A 14,763-nucleotide genomic window follows, 5' to 3' on the forward strand; every position below is an offset into this window, starting at 1 on the left:
ATTACCGACATCATAATTCCGCTCGGCAGGCGAAAACTTTCTTGAAAAGAAAGCACATGGCTTCATCACAGAGCCATCAGAGCTTCTCTGCGACAAAACAGCCCCCGCTCCAATCTCAGAAGCATCAACCTCGACCTGGAAAGGAAGAGAGACATCTGGCTGACATAAGACCAGAGCCGAGGAAAACCGGCGCTTCAGCTCCCGAAAGGCCTCCACAGCCGCAGGAGACCAATTAGTAACATCAGAACCCTTCTTGGTCAAATCCGTCAAAGGCTTAACAACACCAGAAAAATTAGCGATGAAGCGACGGTAAAAAATAGCAAAACCCAAGAACTGCCTCAGAGAAATTACCCCAAAGATATAGAAAAGCCCCCCACAAATATTAACGGTGAGTTAAGGGGAAAACACAAACGCAGAGATGAAATAGATTTAGCAAATGAGGCCCGCTAACACTAGATAGCAGAAAATAGGAAGGGAGCTGTGCGGTCAATAGAAAACCCTAAGCAAAATATCCACGCAGAGATTGCTCGAGCCCCCGCACCAACTAACGGTGCGGGGGAAGCAACTCCGTACCCCAGAGCTTACCAGCAACAAGAACTCACATATTAGCAAGCTGGAACAAACTCATCATACACTGAAATCACATTGCAGACTGATGAGCAAAAAATAATCAAACAGAAACTTAGCTTCTCCAGAAGAGACTGAAAACGAAGATAATCAGGGGAGATCAGAATAGCACTGAATACATCGACAGCCGGCAACAAGTGGAGGTGAAGCAGAGCTAAATAGGAAACTCCCTAGAGCATAACGAGGCAGCTGATTCAGCCACAGATCCGCAGGATAACAAACAAAGCCACCAGGGGGAGCCCAAAAACAAAACTCACACAATACCACCTGTGACCACAAGAGGGAGCCCGAAAACAGAGTTCACAACAGGTAGGCCCCAACGCATGCAACATGAACTCAACCCCATTATAGTGTGAACACCAGGCCAGAGATGTGAAGGCACAGAAGACAAGACAGTGGGCAGAGAGCAGTGAGGGGGCAACAGGATAGATAAGTGGCTTGCGCAAGGTTAAAAGAAAATATATATATATATATTTCACCGTTCTCCTTTCTAGCGGTTCAAGCTGCTCATTTGCTGCTGCCTGATCCTCCGTGCCTCCATTGCACCACATCTCATTACATCACATTGTGGTACATTATTTATATAGTATAGAGTATAATCACTTGGCAGGGACTTCTGGCCATCAGCAGGACCTGAGGCATGCACAGTGAACTCTGGGGCCATCTCACAGCTGAAAGCTCTAACCTAGAGATTACATCGGGCCAGAAATACAAGCAATGCAACATGGTTTAACATCAACAGACACAGCAGACAGGGAGAGTTAAAGGGGTTGTCCAATGCAAATCAATAAGTCTGTAGCCACTCTGTATCCCTTCAGACTTATGAATCCCCCCAGGGCACGCACTGTGTGCTCTGGGGATTCGCCGGTTTATGAGCCAGGACCAAAGGGTATGTATTATTTATGCTCCCAGCCAGAGCGTCCAGTGGGCACGGCCTCGCTCCTTACACTTGTATGTAGCAAAGCTGTGCCCCTGCTAGTGATGCAAATTGCAATGTGTTAAAATTTTCCGAGACCTGCGAATTTCACAGAATTTGAATGAATTTGATTAGCATTGAATTGATTTGCTTATCTCTACCTTTAGCGCATCTTCAACAAAGTATTATTCCGCACAGCAGGGAAGCCCACTCAGTGCATAGGTAATTGCATGAACTGATGCTGCAAGTGTATATACAGCAGTAAGTGCTCCGTGAGCGGGGGTGCCTCTCCAAAGAAAATAGCCACAATGTATACAAAAATTGAAAGGAACGGATGGCACTCACCGGTTAAAAAAACTTCTTTATTCCAATACTTTAAAACATCGGCATCAGGAGGATGGGAGCAAGAGTGGAATGGACGACAGCCGTTTCGCGCTGCAGTGGCGCTTCGAGTGGTCACTACTTTAACGCATCTTCAACTGCCTAAATGGGGATGCCAATTAATAAAGCCAAGTCAAGAGACTTCCTTCCATCACTGCTAGAGACACCTGAACATTATGTGACATAGATCAATTCTTCAAAAAAAATCAGGCATCTGTGGTCCCCAGTCACAAGATGGCACTTGAAGATCAAAGAGTGGTCAAGCTATTAGAGGACTTGGAAGATGAAAATGCTGCCTAGCACCACAGTGATGCCAGTACACTCTCATGATCTAAAGGCTTTTTCAAAAATGAAATTGCACACACATACACTGGCATCCATTGTCATGGTGAAGTCCGCATGAGGTGCTGTGAGCCCTCTCTGGTTAATGCAATGTTCCACAATATATGAAATGGTGGTGGGAATATTTTGGTGAATCAAATTGTAAATTGATAAAATTTTCCAATGCCTGTAAATTTCATAAAATTTGGCATAAGTTCAAATTGCAATCGATTCATCCATCTTCAATGGCCAAAATAAGGAATATAATAAACAAAGTCAATAGACTTGTCTCTAGCATGACTAGGGCCACTTGAACACTCTCCGACATCGATAAGTCCTTAAAAAAAATTGGGTTTTCTGTCTGGTCTACGCTATCAAGGTGGCACCTGAAGTAGAAACGTTTTACCATTTTAGTGTTTAGTTGCATTTCCCCAAGTCTCACAGGAGCATCAGAACTGGAAGCTTTTTAAGTCGTTAAGAATGGTTAATCATCTTATGAAATTAGCATCTTTCATGTAAAGGATGAAATTATCCAGCTAAGTATAGCCAAATATTCTCTTTGCTGGAAATAGCTAACATTTAGATCAGGTTACTACAGGAAACACATTTTCGAAGAGGCCATATGCCAAACCCTTTACATTCAGCATATAAAGAGTAATTGATGTTTTAATTTTTAATACATACATCAATAGTACACATGAAAATAAGCAAAATTGTAATTTATCTCAGCAGAAAAACATCTCTTCTTTCTCCTTCTGCACTGATCTTTCACTATCAAATTATGGGTTAAATCTGTATTCAGTGAATGTTGATATTCAAATTACTGAGGTATGTTTGACAGTTGGTACTTTTACAATTTTATGGAGCGTGAAGGGGATGGAAGAAGGAGCTGCTTGAGGCTTCAAGCTTTTCTAAAATGACAGTTACAGTTCACCATAAAACTTTATGAGTACCAACTGTTCTATTCTATCATGGAAATGGGAAAACCTGCATTTACTAAAAGTGGATTGTACTTTTGACTTGAGAATTTTGAGAATGAATGATCAGTCCAGGAGGAGAAAATAGCAGATTTCTCTAATAAGATACTGTAGATATAAGGTTTTTTTTATTTTATAAAAGATGAATTTTTTGATTTAGCTTTCTTTATTAAAAACAAACAGCTAAGGAAATCTCCTCCCACATATTTCATAAGGCAACACTAGAAAAACTTCTGCTGAAATCCATGGCAGTTTCTGAACTCAACTCTCTCATAGCACTCGCTAACTCTTTTTATAAATAGTAAAATAAATCAATAATCAGAAAATGAGCATGGCTTGTGTTAAATGTATTTTTTTTTACTACTGGCAATGTTTTTTTTTTCTAAAATATAAATTTTGTAATTTTCACACTGGCCACTTGAGCTTATTTAGACTCTAACATTTTGTTGTTTTAGGAAACCACAAGTAGATTAGCACAATTAAAAGACTCTTACTCTATAGGCATATGAAGGGAAGGCAGAATCATCTGTGACATTGTCTATTGAGATATGTGGAGTCTGTAGTATCACCTGTGTATAGATGTGTTACCTGCCTTTGTAATCCTCACTCTACTAAAAAGGAGCCTTGCTGAAAACTGCTTCTGAATGGACAAGAAGAATGAGTCTCAGATTTCTTCAGTGGCCAAGATTAATAATTTAGTTGCTAATAAAGAATGTGTTATGAAAAAAATGGCAAAAAGAACAAATAAAGCATTAGTTAAAGAAACAAGATTTAAGCAAAAATAGACTTTTTAAAAATAGCTTCCCTTTAAAGATTTACAAGCATACTTAAGGGTATGTGCACACGATCAGGAATTGGCAGCGCTTTGGACGCAGCACATGTCCGCTGCATCCAAAGAACTGCCGTCTATTGAACGCAGTTGAATCCGCATGTGTTCACTAAACCGTGCGGATTCACCAAGTCCAATGTATTGTAAGGGTAAAATTTATCTTGCAGAGGCTCTCATCTCCGCAAGAGAAATTGACATGCTGCGGTCTGGAGAGACGGCATGTCTGTCTCCATGGGTGAGCCCAAGCATCTGAGCACGCATAGCGGGCATGGGATTTCTTGAAATACCATCCACTATGCTGTAACATCTGGATGCTGCATTTTGGAAGCGGAGGATGTGCTAATGAGCCTTTCGAGCATTGACACTGTTTTGCATAGTAAACCTTCACAAACATCTAATATACCTGTTCTACAACTAAATGTTACATCATTTCAGCATGGTATATGGACATTAATATTTCTGTCACACCCCACCAAATCACATTAATTCTTAAAATGCTAATTGATTTTCTAGGTGCACAAGAACTAAGGAGAATTTCTTCAATTCCCAAAAAGAAAGCCCGCATAGAGCATCATCTGCTATAAAATTTTATTGTTACAGCTTCTAGATTTGACAGCTAGACAACAGGTTTTTAGAAAAAAAGCATTTTTAATTTGTGACAGTAGAAAAATATAAAAAACTACATAGTATACATCTGGCATCATTGTAATTATACTACCAGAATAATAAGTCATCCTAACACTAAAATCGTACTGTGAACCGCACAAAAAAAATATTATTTTACTCTTATCTATTTGCTCACTCTACAGCCCAAGAATCATAATAAAGCTCATCAGTTTATCTTCGGCTCTTCACTGAGCATTTACATCTGCGTTTCCATGTAAATACCACAAAAATGCGATTCAGATGAAAGCACCTACAAAGCCACTCATTATAATGACACAGATGGAATCACTTTGGACCCGTATGGTCTCTGTTCCATTGGTGTCACATTACTTAAGGTGTCTTTTTAGTGCGCAAGTATGGTTAACCAAAGCTCAGCGCATACTTGAAAAGATGGATACCACTGGAACAGACACTAGAGTCTCCATCTGCCTCATTACAGTGAGTGGTTCCATTGGGGGTTTCATCTGAATCGCATTTTTGTGGGCTTGATGTCACTGGACAATACAAAGGTGACATGAACTCCACAAATATGAACCCCACTTGCTGCCGCTACAAGGCAAGTGGAAAGAGCCAGGCAAAGCATCAAAATTGGGGCCTCAAATAGATGCACCTTTTCTGGGCACCTGCGAGCTGCTATTTTTAGGTGGGTAGGGGGGAATATGCATGGACCCTTACAAGCCTGAGAATATCAGCCCGCAGCTCTCAGCTTTAGCAAGGCTGGTTGTAAAAAATGGGGGGACCCTATGATGTTTTTTTTAATTATTTATTTACAGAGGAGGAACCGGCTGATGAATACTCCCATTTGTTACTATTATCCTTTTTGAAAATTGAAAACTTGAGGCCAAAGTAACATTTTAGTGGAAAAAATGGTAATTCCCCTATGTCTCAGCCCAATGTTATAAAATTCTGTGAATCGCTTGAGGGTTAAAAATGCTCACTACACTGCTAGATGAATTCCTCAAGACGAGTAGTTTCCAAAATGGGGTCAATTATGTTTTTTTTGTTGTTTTGGCATATCAGGGGCATTTTTAATTTGTTCAAGCCAAAGTTGTGCTGCAGAATTCTATTAGCTCTTCTTCCCTTCCAAGCTGTGTTGTGTGCCAAACAGTAGTTGTCCACCACATATGGGGTATTTGTGCACTGAAGGCAAGCTACACAACAAATTGTATTGTCCTTTTTCCCATTACCCTGGTGAAAATGGAAATTTGGGGCTAAAAAAACTTTCTTTAGCGAGAAAAATATATATTTTTTCATTTTCACGGCTCACCTATATAAAATTCAGTTAAGCACCTGTGGGCTCAAGGTGCTCCCCACACTTCTAGTTAAGTTGATTGAGGAATGTGTTTTCCAAAATTAGGTCACTTGTTGAAGGCTTTCACATCAGGTGCTCTGCAAACACGACATAGCCTTCGATATCTATTCCAGACAATTTTTTGTTTCAAAAGTAAATTGGTGTTCCTTACCTTTCGGGCCCTGCCGTACATCCAAACAGTTGTTTTCCACCGCATATGTGACAACTGTATACTAAAAAGATATTGCACAGCAAATTGTATAGTTCATATTCTCTTGTTACCCTAGAAAAATGAATTATTTGGGGATAAAGCAAAATGTTTTCAAAATGGGGTCACTTATGGTTGGTTTCCACTGCTGAGGCACTTCATAAGCTCTGCAATTATAGCATGCCATCCGCTATCTACTTTAGCCAATATTGAATTCCAAAAGTCAAATGGTGCTCCTTCCCTTCCGCATCTTGTTGTGTGCCCAAACAGTAGTTTTCCTTCACACATGGGGCATCAGAGTACTCAGGAGAAATTGCACAACAAATTTTGAGTCCATTTTTGGGTCCTTTTGAAAATAAAAAATTGGGGCTGAAGTAATTTTTTTTGTTACAAAAAAGTAAAATGTTCATTTTTTTCCACATTGCATTAACTCCTGTGAAGCACTTGATTGGTTAATAAACTTATTTAATGTGGTTTTGCGGCTTTGAGGGGTAGAGTTTTTAGAATTATGTAACTTTTGGGGATTTTCTGTCAACTAGACCCTTAAAGTCACTTCAAATATGATGTGGTCCCTACAAAAATGGTTTTGTAAATTTTGTTGCAAAAATGAAAAACTGCTGATAAACGTTAAACCCTTATAGCTTTCTAACAAAAAAGAAATAAGGTTTACAAATTGCACTAATGTAAAATAGACAATTGGAAATTTTATTTATTAACTATTTTGTGTGACATAACTCTCTGGTTTAACCCCTTCACCCCCAAGGGTGGTTTGCACGTTAATGACCAGGCCAATTTTTACAATTCTGACCACTGTCCCTTTATGAGGTTATAACTCTGGAACGCTTCAACGGATCCTGGCGATTCTGACTCTGTTTTCTCGTGACATATTGTACTTCATGACAGTGGTAAAATTTCTTCGATATAACTTGCGTTTATTTGTGAAAAAAACAGAAATTTGGTGAAAATTTTGAAAATTTTGCAATTTTCCAAATTTGAATTTTTATGCCCTTAAATCACAGAGATATGTCACACAAAATACTTAATAGGTAACATTGCCCACATGTCTACTTTACATGAGCACAATTTAGGGAGTTATAAGGGTTAAAAGTTGACCAGCAATTTCTCATTTTTACAACACCATTTTTTTTTAGGGACCACATCTCACTTGAAGTCATTTTGAGGGGTCTATATGACAGAAAATACCCAAGTGTGACACCATTCTAAAAACTGCACCCCTCAAGGTGCTCAAAACCACATTCAAGAAGCTTATTAACCCTTCAGGTGTTTCACAGGAATTTTTGGAATGTTTAAATAAAAATAAACATTTAACTTTTTTTACACAAAATTTATTTCAGCTCCAATTTGTTTTATTTTACCAAGGGTAATAGGAGAAAATAGACACCAAAAGTTGTTGTACAATTTGTACTGAGTATGCTGATACCCCATATGTGGGGGTAAACCACTGTTTGGGCGCATGGCAGAACTCGGAAGGGAAGGAGCGCCATTTGACTTTTCAATGCAAAATTGACTGGAATTGAGATGGAACGCCATGTTGCGTTTGGAGAGCCCCTGATGTGCCTAAACATTGAAACTCCCCACAAGTTACACCATTTTGGAAAGTAGACCCCCTAAGGAACTCATCTAGATGTGTGATGAGCACTTTGACCTACCAAGTGCTTCACAGAAGTTTATAATGCAGAGCCGTAAAAATAAAAAATCATATTTTTTCACAAAAATGATCTTTTCGCCCCTAATTTTTTATTTTCCCAAGGGTAAGAGAAGAGATTGGACCCCAAAAGTTGTTTTGCAATTTGTCCTGAGTACGCCAATACCTGATATGTGGGGGTAAACGACTGTTTGGGCGCATAGCAGAGCTCGGAAGGGAAGGAGCGCCATTTGACTTTTCAATGCAAAATTGACTGGAATTAAGATGGGACGCCATGTTGCGTTTGGAGAGCCCCTGATGTGCCTAAACATTGAAACCCCCCACAAGTGACATCATTTTGGAAAGTAGACCCCCTAAGGAACTTATCTAGATGTGTTTTGAGAGCTTTGATCCCCCAAGTGTTTCACTACAGTTTATAACTCAGAGCCGTGAAAATAAAAATTCTTTTTTTTTTTTCGCAAAAATGATTTTTTAGCCCCCAGTTTTGTATTTTCACAAGGGTAACAGGATGAATTGGACCCGAAAAATTGTTGTCCAATTTGTCCTGAGTACGCTGATACCCCATATGTGGGGGGGAACCACTGTTTTGGCGCATGGCAGAGCTCAGGAGGGAAGGAGCGCCATTTGGAATGCAGACTTAGATGGATTGGTTTGCAGGCATCACGTTGCATTTGCAGAGCCCCTGATGTACCCAAACAGTAGAAACCCCCCACAAGTGACCCCATATTGGAAACTAGACCACCCAAAGAACTTATCTAGATGTGTTGTGAGAACTTTTAACCCCCAAGTGTTTCACTACAGTTTACAACGCAGAGCCGTGAAAGTAAAAAATCTTTTTTTTCCCACAAAAATGATTTTTAGCCCCCAAATTTATATTTTCCCAAGGGTAACAAGAGAACTTGGACCCCAAAAGTTGTTGTGCAATTTGTCCCAAGTACGCTGATGCCCCATATGTTGGGGTAAACCCCTGTTTGGGCGCACTGGAAAGCTCGGAAGGGAAGGAGCACTGTTTTACTTTTTCAATGCAGAATTGGCTGGAATTGAGATCGGACGCCATGTCGCGTTTGGAGCGCTTCTGATGTGCCTAAACAGTGGAAACTCCCCAATTCTAACTGAAACCCTAATCCAAACACACCCCTAGCCCTAATCCCAACGGTAACCCTAACCACACCCCTAACCCTGACACACCCCTAACTCTATTCCCAACCCTAATCCCAACTGTAAATGTAATCCAAACCCTAACCCCAACTTTAGCCCCAACCGTAACCCTATCTTTAGCCCCAACCCTAACCCTAACTTTAGCTCCTACCCTAGCCCCAACCCTAACCCTAGCCCTAACCCTAGCCCTAACCCTAACCCTAGCCCTAACCCTAGCCCTAACCCAAGCCCTAACCCTAACCCTAGCCCTAACCCTAGCCCTAACCGTAGCCCTAACCCTAACCCTAACCCTAGCCCTAACCCTAACCCTAACGGGAAAATGGAAATAAATAAATTTTTTTAATTTTATTATTTTTCCCTAACTACGGGGGTGATGAAGGGGGGTTTGATTTACTTTTATAGCATTTTTTATATCGGATTTTTATGATTGGCAGCCGTCACACACTAAAAGACGCTTTTTATAGCAAAAAAGTTTTTGCATCTCCACATTTTGAGACCTATAATTTTTCCATATTTTGGTCCACAGAGCCATGTGAGGTCTTGTTTTTTGCGGGACGAGTTGACGTTTTTAATGGTAACATTTTCAAACACGTGACAGTTTTTGATCGCTTTTTATTCAGGTTTTTGTGAGGCAGAATGACAAAAAAACAGCTATTCATGAATTTCTTTTGGGGGAGGCGTTTATACCGTTCCTCGTTTGGTAAAATTGATAAAGCAGTTTTATTCTTCGGGTCAGTACGATTACAGCGATACCTGATTTATATCTTTTTTTATGTTTTGGCGCTTTTATACGATAAAAACTATTTTATAGAAAAAATAATTATTTTGGCATCGCTTTATTCTGAGGACTATAACTTTTTTATTTTTTCTTTGATGATGCTGCATGGTAGCTCAAATTTTTGCGGGACAAGATGACGTTTTCAGCGGTACCATGGTTATTTATATCCGTCTTTTTGATCGCGTGTTATTCCACTTTTTGTTCGGCAGTATGATAATAAAGCGTTGTTTTTTGCCTCGTTTCCCCCCCCCTACGATGTTCACTGAAGGGGTTAACTAGTGATATATTTTTATAGGTGGGGTCGTTACGGACGCGGCGATACTAAATATGTGTACTTTTACTGTTTTTTTTTTATTTAGATAAAGAAATGTATTTATGGGAATAATATATATATATATTTTTTTTCTTTATTTAGTAATTTATATTTTTTACACATTTGGAAATTTTTTTTTTTACTTTTTTACTTTGTCCCAGGGGGGGACATCACAGATTGGTGATCTGACAGTTTGCATAGCACTCTGTCAGATCACCGATCTGACTTAGGTCACTGCAGGCTTACCAGCGCCTGCTCTGAGCAGGCACTCGGTAAGCCACCTCCCTCCCTGCAGGACCCGGATGCCACGGCCATCTTGGATCCGGGACCTGCAGCGAGGAAGGAGGTAGGAGACCCTTGGAGCAACCCGATCATATCGCAGTGCTCCGGGGGTCTCAGGGAAGCCCGCAGGGAGCCCCCACCCTGCGCGATACTTCCCTGTTCCGCCGGTACACCGCGATCATGTTTGATCGCGGTGTGCCAGGGGTTAATGTGCCGGGGCAGTCCGTGACCGCTCCTGGCACATAGTGCCGGATGTCAGCTGCGATAGTCAGCTGACACCCGGCTGCGATCGGCCGCGCTCCCCCCGTGAGCGCCGCCGATCGCGCTGGACGTACTATCCCGTCGGTGGTCATACGGGCCCACCCCACCTCGACGGGATAGTACGTCCAATGTCAGAAAGGGGTTAAGGGTATAAAAATGAAATTTTGAAAATTGCAAAAAATTGCAAAAATTCCCAATAATTTAACAAATAAAGGTAAGTCATATCTTGATGTTCAATAGAATGTGAAAAAACAGTTTCAGAATCACTAAGATCCATTGAAGCGTTCCAGAGTTATTACCTCATAAAATTACACTGGCTATGATTGAAAAAAATGGCCTTCTTAGGAAGGTTGAGAACAGGCTTCTGGGTGAAGGGATTCTATCAAATCCTTGCCATGTGCTTAAACAGTAGTGTACTCCACATATGGGGTACTGCCATGTTCAGTTAAAAATACATAGCAAATTTTCATGTCCATTTTCTCATATTACCCTGTGTGTGAATTAAAACTTTGAGGCTAAAGTAAAAATTATACAAAACACCCTACATTTTCGTCTTCAAGACCCAATCTGCGATGCAGTGTGTGGGTTATAGATGCTCACCACAGGCAAAGATGAATCTCTTGTGAGGTTTAGTTTGTCAAATGGGGTCACTTGTGTTTCTGCTTTATTTGGTACCTCAGTTGCTCTGCAAATGCAACACGGTGTCCAATTTTGTGTTCTAAAAATTAAATAGCTCTGTTTGCTTCCCGAGTTTTGCCATGTAGTCGGACATTAGCTTTTAACCTCTTATGAGGTATTACGGTGTTCACTAGTGGATGGAAAAAAATACATTTTTTGTTTTCACATCCACATTATAAAGCTCTCTGATACACTTATGGGTAAAAATTGCTCAACACACCCCAAGATGAATTCCTATTTTACAAAATTGGGTTAAATATGGGGGTTTCCTCAGTCTTGGTAACTCAGGGGCTCTGCTAATGAAACATAATGTGTGCAATCTATTTCAGCCAAATTTACACTCCAAATGCAGAATTTTTTTACTACATGTGGGTAGTGTTGAGCATTCCGATACCGCAAGTATCGGGTATCGGCCGATACTTGCGAGTATCGGAATTCCGATACCGAGATCTGATACTTTTGTGGTATCGGGAATCGGTATCGGGATTAATATCAATGTGTAAAATAAAGAATTAAAATAAAAAATAGGGATATACTCACCTCTCCGGCGGCTCCTGGACTTTACCGCCGTAACCGGGAGCCGTTGTACCTAAGAATGCGCGCTTGAAGGGCCTTAGATGAGGTCACTGCGCTCTGATTGGTCCGTAGCGGTCGCGTGACCGCTACGTGACCAATCACAAAGCAGTGACGTCACCTAAGGTCTTTCAAGCGCTTGAAATACCTTAGAAGACGTCACTGCTTTGTGATTGGTCGCGTAGCGGTCACGCGACCGCTACACGACCAATCAGAAGCTGCGGACGTCTTCTAAGGTATTTCAAGCGCTTGAAAGACCTTAGGTGACATCACTGCTTTGTGATTGGTCGCATAGCGGTCACGCGACCGCTACGGACCAATCAGAGCACAGTGACCTCATCTAAGGCCCTTCAAGCGCGCATTCTTAGGTACAACGGCTCCCGGTTACGGCGGTAAAGTCCAGGCTGTGTCGGAGGGTGAGTATATCCTTATTTTTTATTTTAATTCTTTCTTTTACACATTGATATGGATCCCAGGGCCTGAAGGAGAGTTTCCTCTCCTTCAGACCCTGGGAACCATACAGGATAACGTCCGATACTTGGTGTCCCTTTGACTTGTATTGGTGTCGGGTATCGGTATCGGATTAGATCTGATACTTTCCGATACCGATACTTTCCGATACCGATACTTTCAAGTATCGGACGGTATCGCTCAACACTACATGTGGGGTATTGCAGCATTCATAAAAAAGTGAATTATTTTCCATGCTACCTCTTGAAAAATATGGGGCTAGAGCAATGTTTTTGTGAAAAAAAAAATTCAATAAGACGACCTAATGTTATCAAATTCTGTGTAGCATTTTTGAGTTCAAGATGCTCACTATGTCACTAAATAAATTCCTTGAGTAGTGTAGTTTCCAAAATATGGTCAATTGCCGATGTTTTCTGCTATTTAGGAATTTTTAGGGCCCTGCAAATTCAATATGTCACCCGATTTCTATTTCAGACAAATTTGTGTTACAAAATTCAAATTATGATCCTTCCCTTCTGGGGTGACTACCTTTTCCTTCTTTCAATACCTTTATATTTTCCATTTAATTTTAAATGTTTTATTGATTTCTTCATTTTTTTATTTTATTTTTTTATATTCATTTAATGCTGGTCTATTTTAGAGTGCATTTCACAGTGTGTAAACTCAGCATGTCTTTCATTCCTTCTGATCCATGACTCTTTTTGTTTTTGGCATAATTCTAATCCATTTCTTCTTTAAACCCTTTACGACATTGGGTATAAGAGTACACCAATGCCAGAATCCTCTTGTTTGGTAGGAGTGCCGGCACTGAGGCCGCACCTTTCCGGGCACATGATAGCTGATTTATAGAGGTAACATGTGCCCACAACAGTTATGGGTGGAATCACGATCCACCCGCAGCTTTTAACTTGTTAAATGCCACTGTCAGTCTCTGACAGCGGCATTTATGTCGTGCTTACCAGCAGCGTGTTGCTAATCCCACCCATCGGTGACCCTGTCACATGATTGTGGCTCACAAAGGGTCAGCATGACAGCCAGGGTCTCCTCTATAGCTGTCTTTGGCAGATTGCTATGAGCGCTGCCCTATGGTCGGCCCTCAAAGCAAGTGAGCATTTTTGCTACACACAGGCGATCTGATCATCGCCTATCTGTAGCAGAGGAGATTCAAAGTACTGCAGCTTCTAGTCTCCCATGAAGACTATTGAAGTATGAAAAAAGTAAAATTTTAAAAATATTTTTAAAAATACATCGAAAATTTCAACTCACCCCCTTTTAACTCCATTCATAATAAAACAATAAAATAATTAAATATACACATATTTAGTATTGCCATAAAAAATAAATTAACCCAATCGCTAAACGGCATAACGAGAATACAATTCAAATTGTCAGAATTACATTTTTTTGTCGCCACTGCATTGCAATAAAATGCAACAACGAGCAATCAAAAGTGGTCCGAAATGGACCAAGGTGCTATCAATAAAAACATCATCTCAGACCGTGAAAAATAAGCCCTCATCCAGCCCCAAATCATGAAAAATGGAGACGCCACACGACTTGGAATATGGCAACATTTTATTTTTTCATTTTGAACTTTTTTGTCATCACTTAAATAAAAAAGAACCTAGACATGTTTGGTGTCTATGACCTCATAATGACCTGGAGAATGAAAATGATTAGTCAGTTTTAGAATTTAGTGAACATGGTAAAAGCAAAAAAAAACAAAACTGTGGAATTGCATTTGTTTTGTTTTGCAATTTCACAGCACTTGGAATTATGGAATTATTTTCCTGTTTTTAAGTATGCATTATATTAAAACCAATGGTGTCTTTCAAAAGTACAATTTGTCCCGTAAAAAACAAACCCTCACGTGGCCATTTTGACAGAAAAATAAAAAAGTTATAGCTCTGGGAAGAAGGGGAGCGAAAGACAAAAACTAAAATACTTCTGGTCATTAAGGTGTTAACACTAATCCAAATTGCATATAAAAATGTGTTTCACAGGAAATAATTTCCCTATTGAAAAAGTAACCTCGGTGGTTTTGAAAGACATCTATTGATTTACGTTATATTGCCAGTATAGATTTGGGTCATCACACTGCCATTTAAACTGACATCTTACCTGCAAAGATTGTAACTATTATTACCCTGCATATTAGAGTTCTGTCCTGACTGAGTTGAAAAATAATTTTGCCGATCCTTGACATGCAGAGGAGTTGATGCCGCTTTCGTCTATGCCACATCAACCAGCACCACTATGATTATCTGATCTAGTAATTCTTCTCATATTTGTGGCCAACTGTCCTCTTTGCTCAGAGACATTGCCAAGATGAGTTGATACCGCTTTTGTCTGTGCCGCATCGAACCA

Source organism: Ranitomeya variabilis, chromosome 4, assembly GCF_051348905.1.
Source record: "Ranitomeya variabilis isolate aRanVar5 chromosome 4, aRanVar5.hap1, whole genome shotgun sequence".
In the NCBI taxonomy this organism is placed as follows: domain Eukaryota; kingdom Metazoa; phylum Chordata; class Amphibia; order Anura; family Dendrobatidae; genus Ranitomeya; species Ranitomeya variabilis.